Here is a 9,075-nt window from a genome sequence, read left to right as displayed (position 1 = left end):
AAGGAAATAGATTTACCCTTGACTTTTGATCAGCAGCAACGGAAGCCATCCAGAAGGCGCTGGAATGATTAATGTCCAGGAAGAAAATAACCATCATCTTAGAATTAAGTACCCAGTGCAAATTTCTTTCAAAAATTATGTGCCCGGTGAAAATACCTTTCCGGGAGGGGGAGAAAATAATAACATTTGCAAATACCAAGACTAAACCTTTGCCACTAGCAGACCCTCCCTCAAGGAAATTCCAGAGGAAGAACTTCAGACGGGAGGATGATGACCACAGACAGGTCTGATGCAACGGGGAATAAAGAACAATGAACATTGACAATATAAAACAATAACAATGTCTTCTGGATAAAAATAGAATTAAAATGCACAAGAACAATAGCATGTAAATCGAATGAGTGGAGTAAAAGGGTTCTAAGATCCTTATATTCTAAAGGAGGCAAATGGAGATACCAAATACACTCAGAGGGACGGCTGGGTAGCTCAGCGTCTTCCTTCAGCTCAGAGTGTGATTCTGTGATTCAGAATCCAGTCCCCGCATGGGGGTCCCTGCAGGGAGTCTGCTTCGCCTTCTGACTACTTCTCTGCCTCTCTCTCTCTCTCTGTGTAGCTCATGAATAAATAAATAAATCTTAAAAAAAAAAAAAAAACCACCAAACAAATGCACTTAGACTTGGGCGAGTTAAGAATGTAAGTTGTCATTACCAGGGTAAACTAAAAGAATGGAAGTGCAGCGCATAATACTTATCCGAAATATTAGAGGAGGAAGATAGAAGGAGAAAAATCAACCCAATTAATCCTAAACCAAGCAAGAACAGAGAGAAAAATAAATACAAGAACGATGGGACAAAGATATGACAGATCTAGATGAAAATGTGCTACAATTCAATAAATGCAAGTGGACTTGCATCAAACTGGATAAAAATCCAACTACATGAAATTTAGAAAGCACATCCACAAGAGACACTCCCAAAACGTAAGGCTACTGAAAGGATGAAAGTGAATGCACAGGGAACTGCATCATGCCAAGGCTAACAAGAAAAAGGCTCATCTAGTTCTTTTAATACTAGGGAGAAAAAAAAAACCAAAAACACTCCCTGGAGACAAAGAAAGTCACTTCATAATGAAAATGATCCAATTCACCAGAAAGATAGAACAATTTCAAATTTGTGTGCAAATTCTATAATCTTAAAATAGAAGAAACATGAAGAGAACTATACAGAAAAATAGACATCCAAAATTATGGTGAGAGACCTAAAAACACAATCTTCTGTAATTAGTAGAACAAATATATTCAATAAGGGACATCCAAAATTATGGTGAGAGACCTAAAAACACAATCTTCTGTAATTAGTAGAACAAATATATTCAATAAGGGTCTAAGAAATTTGACTACTGGACTTTCACAGAACATTGTGGCAACAACTGCAGAATTATATATGGAATATTTACAAAACAGTAAATCTCAAGGAATTTCTGAAGTTTGAAATCATAAAGAGTAGATCCTCTGACTATAACACAAATAAGCCAGAAATTGACAACAAAAAGATAACTTCAAAAGCCCCATGTGTTTGGAAATTAAGAAGTATATTTCTAAATAACTGATGAATCACAGAAGAAATCATAATGGAAATTATGCATATTAAATGAGAGAGGAAATATTGCATATTAAAAATGAAGAGGCGCCTGGCCGACTGGGTCAGAAGAGTGTGCAACTCTTGATCGCCAAGTTTGAGCTCACACTAGGTATAGAGATTACTTAAAAATGAAATCCTAAAAAAAAAAAAATTGAAAAAAAAAAAAAAAGAAAAAAAAATTGTGAGATACAGCTAAAGCATGACTCAAAGGGAAGTCATGACTTTTAATGCTTCTATTAGAAAAGCGAAAAGGTGGAAAGTAGCAAGTGCCCATCTCAAGAAGCTGGAAAAAGAACAGTAAAGTAGAATAAAACAGAAGGAAGGAGAGAGTGCAGTAAGAGCAGAAGGTAATGAAAGAGATCAGCAAAAACAAAAACAAAAATTGCTTCTATGAAAATACTAATTATACTGACAAACTCTGGTGAAATTGATCAAGAGAAAAGAGAGAAGGCACAATTAACCAATATCGCAAATGAAAAGTCAGTGAGTCTGCCGATATTGAGAAAAAGAGATAAAAGATAATTATGAATAACTTCATGGCGATAGCTTAATCTTTTTTGGGGGGATCCCTGGGTGGCTCAGCGGTTTGGTGCCTACCTTCAGCTCAGGGCATGATCCTGGAGTCCCAGGATCGAGTCCCACATCAGGCTCCCTGCATGGAGCCTGCTTCTCCCTCTGCCTGTGTCTCTGCCTCTCTGTGTTTCTCATGAATATATAATAATAATGATAAATATATAAAGGCACCCCAGGCGTCCCAGTAGCTTAAAAATCTTAATGAACTTGGAAAATTCCTAGAAAAAGCATAACTTAGCAAAACTGACTTGAGAAAACCTGAATGAGCATCCCTGGTCATATTACCAAAGTATCTAACAATGGGACACTGGGCATTCATAACAGGTGCCAGCCTTAGCATTGAGCAGAGTCCAAGAGACCTCTGGCTCCCCCCCCACATTAACTCTTTGATCTATATGTCATCAAAATATCTGGGGAGGGGCAGCCCCGGTGGCACAGCGGTTTAGCGCCGCCTGCAGCCCAGGGTGTGATCCTGGATCCTCGGGATCATCGAGTCCCGCATTGGGCTCTCTGCATGGAGCCTGCTTCTCTCTCTGACTATCTCTCTCTCTCTCTGAATGAATGAATAAATAAATAAATCTTTAAAAAAAGAAAAAAGAATATCTGGGGAATCTGGGGCAGCCATGGAGTGGTTGTGGCACTTGGGGTTGAGAGTGGTGGCTCTGTACCAACTGGTATGAAGCATAACCGTTAAAAGAATTGAATCAATCATCACAATTGAATCAATCATCACTAGCGTTCCCACAAAGAAAATTCAGGTCCAGAGAGCTTCACTTATGAGTTATTTAAAGAAGAAGTAATTCCAGCCTTACCCCTACTTTTCCACATACCAGAAAAAGAGGGACTACTTCCCAATTCTTTTTATGACAAGTACAGTGCAAAAAAAAAAATTATAGACCAATGTCTCTCATGAATATACATACAAAAATCTTAAACAAAACATTAACAAACCAAATCTGGCAGTATGGCAAAATGATACTACTTCATGACAAAATTGGGTCTCATCCAGAAATGCAAGGTTGGCTTAACATTTGAAAATCAGTTGATGTAATTCACCACATTAAAAGTTAAAAGAGAAAGACATATGGGCATCTCCATAGATGCAGGAAAAGTTCAACATCTGTTTGTTTTAAAATGTGTAGCAAACTAGGAATTCAAGGGAATGTCTTTATCTTGGTAAAGGTATCTACAAAAAAACTATGGCAGATATTCTAATTAATGGGGAAATATTGAAAGCATTACCCTTGAGATTGGTAACAAAGCAAGGATGGTCACAATCCTCATTTCCATTAAACACTGGATATCCTAAACCTGTGTTTCCCAACATGGTAGCCACTAGCCATCTGCGACTAATGAGAACTAGTCCCAACTGACATGTAAGAGTAAAATGCAATACATATCGGATTTAAAGACTTAGTGTAAAAACAAAAACAAGCAAATCTCCACACTGCAAAATGTTTCATTAATAGTTGTGTACTGATTATATATTGAAACAATATTTTTATACATTGGGTTGTATGAAATTTATTATAAAAATTAAGTTTACCTACTTTTGATATTTTTTAATGTGGCTACTAGAAGATTTCACATTTTATGCATGTGGCCTGTATATATGAATCACATTAGCTTTCTTTCTTTCTTTTTTTTTTTTCACATTAGGTTTCTCTTGGACAGAGCTATCCTAGACAGCAAGACAACAAAATGAAAACAAAAATAACAAGACTACAGATAAATAAAACTGTCATTATTTTCGGGTTCTATGTAGAAAATCCAAAAAATTAAAAATCTTCAGATTATTTTTCAAATTAATAAAAGAATTTAGTAAAACTGTTGGATTGAAAAAAAAAAACAAAACCAGCATACAGAGGCGCCTGGGTGGCTCAGTTGTTCAAGCGTCCAACTCAATGTCAGCTCAGGTCTTGATCCCAGGGTTGTGAGTTTGAGCCCCCAACTGGGCTCCATATTCGGCATGGAACCTACTTAAAAAAAAAAACAAAAAAACCCAACATACAAAAATTTGTTGTTTTGTGCTTCTCTATGCTAGTAATAAATGATTAGAAGATGAAGTACAGGAAGGTATCATTTATAGCATAATAAAAATATGTAGGAGCACCTGGGTAACTTAGTTAAATGTCTGACTCTTGATTTCGGCTCAGGTCATGATCTCAGGGTTGTGAGATCGAGCCCTATGTCTGGCTCCACGCTCAGAGTGGAGTCTGCTTGACATTCTCTTTCCCTCTCCTTCTATTCTTCTTCCTACCCACTTTTTTCCTCTCTCTCTCTCTCATAAATAAATAAATAAATAAATAAATAAATAAATAAAATCTTTAAAAATTTATGTAAATCAAAGGAATAAATCAAATGAAAATACACAAAGTCCTATGGAATACAATTTTATACAGAGATATATTAAAGACTGGATAAAGGGGTGCTTGGGTGGGTCAACAATTGAGCCTCTGCTTTCAGCTCAGGTCGTGATCCCGGGGTCCTGGGATCAAGTCCTGCATCAGGCTCCCTGCATGGAACCTGCTTCTCCCTCTGTCTATGTCTCTGCCTCTCTCTGTATCTCTCATGAATAAATAAATAAAATCTTTAAAAAAATTAATAAAGACTAGATAAAAATGGAAAGTTAACATAGAAAACAATCAAGTAGAAGTGCCTGGCTGGCTTAGTTGGTGGAGCACACAACTCTTGATCTCAGGGTTGTGAGTTTGAGCTCCATGTTGGGTGCAGAAATTACTTAAAACTAAAATCTTTAATAAACAAGCAAACAGGTGGTTATCAGAGTGGAGGTGGGTGGGTGAGGGGAGGATGGGGAAATAAGTGAAGGGGATGAAGAGTACACTTATCAAGATGAGCACTGAGAAATGTATAGAGTTGTTGAATCATTCTTGTACACCCAAAACTAATCTAACACTGTATGTTCACTACACTGGAATTAAGACTTTTTTAAAAAATGGAGAATATGCCATGTTCATAGACTGAAAAACTCAGTACTGGAGCTGTGTCAAGACTCTCCAAATTGACCTATAGAGTCAAGGCAATCCTAACCAAAATCATCCAATTTTTTGAACTGCATAGGGGGTAAGTAACATTTTTATGGAAGTGCAGAGGACTGACTAGTGAGGGCACTCTTTAGGAGGAAGAAAAAGAATGAGAAGAAATTGCCCCTAGCAGATAGCAAAACTTTACAAAAACACCCTACATACATATATATGGAGGGAGGGAGGGCGGGAGAGATACTGAGACCACGCTGGTCAATGGGTATGAACTTTTCAGTAAATGGTGCTGCGATTATTAGTTATTCATATGGGAAAAACCGCAATCAGCTCTCCTACATCACAAAAACTTATTCCATAGGACACTCAAGCTCACTGTGAAAAGCAAAACCCTGAAACTTTTAGAAGATGATATTTTGCAATATCTTTCTTCACGTGAGGTAGAGAATAATTCTTAAACGAGAAACAAAGAACATAATCCCATGGGAAGCAATGGATAACTCTGAGTATATTAACATTATAAACTCTACCAAAGACTACCTAAATAGTTAAAAGAGGAAGAAAGTATTTTAAATACTCATTAATTGACAAAGGAAAGTATGTGAGGAATTCCAATGAATTGATTAGGAGGAGAGACAAGCAATTGGAACAAGAATACAGGAGTGGAGAAGGATGGCAAAAGACTCGGAACTCTAACTTCATGAAGAGGAACCACTTAGAGTGCTTGGGTGGCTCGGTTGGTTAAGCGTCTGCCTTTGGCTCAGATCATGATCCTGAGGTCCTGAGATGCAACCCCGTTTGTGGGTCTCTGCTCAGCGGGGAGTCTGCTTCTCCCTCTGCCCTGCTCATGCTCTCTCTCTCAAAGAAATAAATAAAATCTTAAAAAAAAAAAAAAAAAAAAAAAGGGCAGCCCTGGTGGCTCAGCAGTTTAGCGCCACCTTTGGTCCAGGGCATGATGCTGGAAACCCGGGATCGAGTCCCAAGTCGGGCTCCCCGCAGAGACTACTTCTCCCTCTGCCTGTGTCTCTGCCTCTGCCTCTCTCTCTCTCTGTCTCTCGTGAATAAATAAATAAAATCTTAAAAAAAAAAAAAAAGAAAAGGAACCACAAAATGACCAACATAATGAGAAGTTGCTCGTGAGGTTGTGCAAACACAACCCCCCCTCATGAGATCTACAATTTCACCCCCACTTGATAAGCAAAAATTTAAGTCTGACCGTGGCAAGTCCTGACAGGAGTATGGAACAATGTGGATTCTTACACATCGTGGGTGAGAATGACAGTGGATTCACCCATTTTGGAAAGTCAGTTTGGCACTACAGCGTAGCTTTAAACCTGCACAGAATCTGTGAGCCAGCAGTCCGTCTCCTAGGGACACACCTCAGAGCACTGCTTGTACGGGTACACCCAAAAATCTGTTTTTAAATGTTCATAGCAACAGTGTTTGTGGAAACCTGAAACTGGAACCAGCCTCCAAATCCAGTAGCCTGAGCAAGTAAAGCCTGAAATATTCACACATGAGGTTATTATTCAGCATTGAGATAGAAGGAACTGCAGCCGTACACAGCAACTTGGATGGATCTCTCAAAATAAGGCTTAGCAAAAAGAATTAAGAATACAAACCATATGGTACCACTTATATATGGTTTAAAAGCAGGCAAAGCTAACACTATTTTGGGTAAGGATGTATGCACTGATTGTAAAACCAAATGAAAAACAAGGAAATTATTATTATGGGATCAAAGTAACGATTCCCCCTTGGGGAGCGAGGTGAGTGTGAATGCAGAGGAACACATAATCCTGGGGATGTGCCTTTTAATTTGGAAGTTGTTTATGTGAGTGTCTGCTTTATTATTATTCTTTGAATGTCCGTATGTTTTCTGCGCTCTTACATATATTATGTGTCACAATCTAAAAATTAAATTAAATTTAAAGATTTAATTAATTTAAAATTAAATTAAAAGAAATATTTCTGAAATTGTAGTTGGAGGTCCACACTATTTAGGGCATTTTAGGCTATGTTAAGGATTTTTTACTTTATCCTAAAAGTACCCGATAGTTCAGGGGGAAATTACAGTTGAAAGAGAAATACTAAAAGTAAAAACTCACTCTAAAGAAAATAAGGATAACTCAGGATATTCAGGGTGAGAGCTCCTCAGAGATATTTTAGGAGATACCCCATGAGCAAAACAAGAACAGGAGGGAAAGGAGCAATCGGAATGTAAGAATGAATTATTGAACGTTAAAAACATTGCTGTAATTTTCAAAATTAACAAAGAGTTAGTGGATCCTAGAACATAGCACAGAGATGTAAAATATGAAAGAAAAATCCAAGAAGTATAAAGGATCTATTCAGGTCTAACATCTACCATCAAGAGTTTCTTTTTCTTTTTTTTTTTTTTTTAAGATTTTACTTATTTATTCATGAGAGACACACAGAGACACAGGCAGAGGCAGAAGCAGGCTCCATGCAGGGAGCCCAATGTGGGACTCGATCCTGAAGCTCTAAGATCATGTCCTGGGCGGAAGGCGGGCGCCAAACTGCTGAGCCACCCAAGCGTCCCTATCAAGAGTTTCAGAAAGAGAAAGTAGGAGGCTAAGAGGAGGGAAATGGCCAAATAGAAAATAATTTTCCAGCACCAAGCAGAGATAGCATCACAAAATTGAAAATCTTGTCAGCTGATGAGCAGGATGGATGTTTGTTTTGTCTTGTTTTTAAGTAAATTCCATCCCCAGCCTGGAGCCCAAAGTGGGACTTGAACTTACCACCCTGAGGTCAAGACTTGAGCAAAATCAAGAGTCAGACGCTTAACTAAGCCACCCAGGTGGCCCATAATTTTTAAAAGGCTAACACCTAAACAAGCTAAGAAATATCTCAACATCAAGGATTTAAAATATTTAAAACTATCTGTTTGAAACAAAATCACAGGGGCGCCTGGGTGGCTCAGTTGGTTGAGCATCCAACTCTTGATTTCAGCTCAGGTCATGAACTCAAAGTTGTGAGATCAAACCCCATGTCGGGCTCCGTGCTGGGTATGGAGCCTGCTTGGGATTCTCTCCCTCTCCCTTTGTTCCTCCTCCCCCCACCACTCTGCTTGCTCTCTCTCTTATTTTTTTTTTAAATTTTTATTTATTTATTTGAAAGAGAGAACGGGCACTCATGAGCAGGGAGAGAGGCAGAGGAGAAGCAGACTCCCAGGAGCCTGAGCCACCCAGGTGCCCTGCTCTCTCTCTAAAAAAAAAAAAAAAAAAAAGTAAAATTTTAAAAATAAAACAAAATCACAAAGAAAGGAATATGAATCAGTCTGACATCATCAATAACAGGCCAGAAGACAACAGAGAAACTAATTCAAATACTAAGGGAAAATTACTTTGGACCAAAAATCAATTATGTACCTTCTGGGCCAGTTAAGAAAATCTGTGTAACAGAAAATGTGATTGACAGCACCCCCAAAAGAATAGAAGGTCACTTTTCTTTATTTTTTCAAATTTAAATTCAATTAATTAGCCTATGATGTGTTACTAGTTTCAGAAGTAGAGGTCAGTGATTCATTAGTCTTGTTTTGTTTCTTAAATTCCACATATGAGTGAGATCATATAATTGTCTTTCTCTGATTAACTTATTTTGCTTAGCATAATACTCTCCATCCACATCATTGCAAAGGGCAAGATTTATTTTTTTATTTTTTTATTTTTTTATTTTGATGATGATGACTGAGTAGTATTCCATTGTATATATATATCCCACATCTTTTTTTTTAAAAAAGATTTTATTTATTTATTTATGAGAGACACACAGAGAGAGAGAGAGAGAGAGGCAGAGACACAGGCAGAGGGAGAAGCAGGCTCCTCGCAGGGAGCCCG

Source organism: Canis lupus, chromosome 11 (genome assembly GCF_048164855.1).
Source record: "Canis lupus baileyi chromosome 11, mCanLup2.hap1, whole genome shotgun sequence".
In the NCBI taxonomy this organism is placed as follows: Eukaryota; Metazoa; Chordata; class Mammalia; order Carnivora; family Canidae; genus Canis; species Canis lupus.
This window is presented reverse-complemented; position numbering follows the sequence as displayed.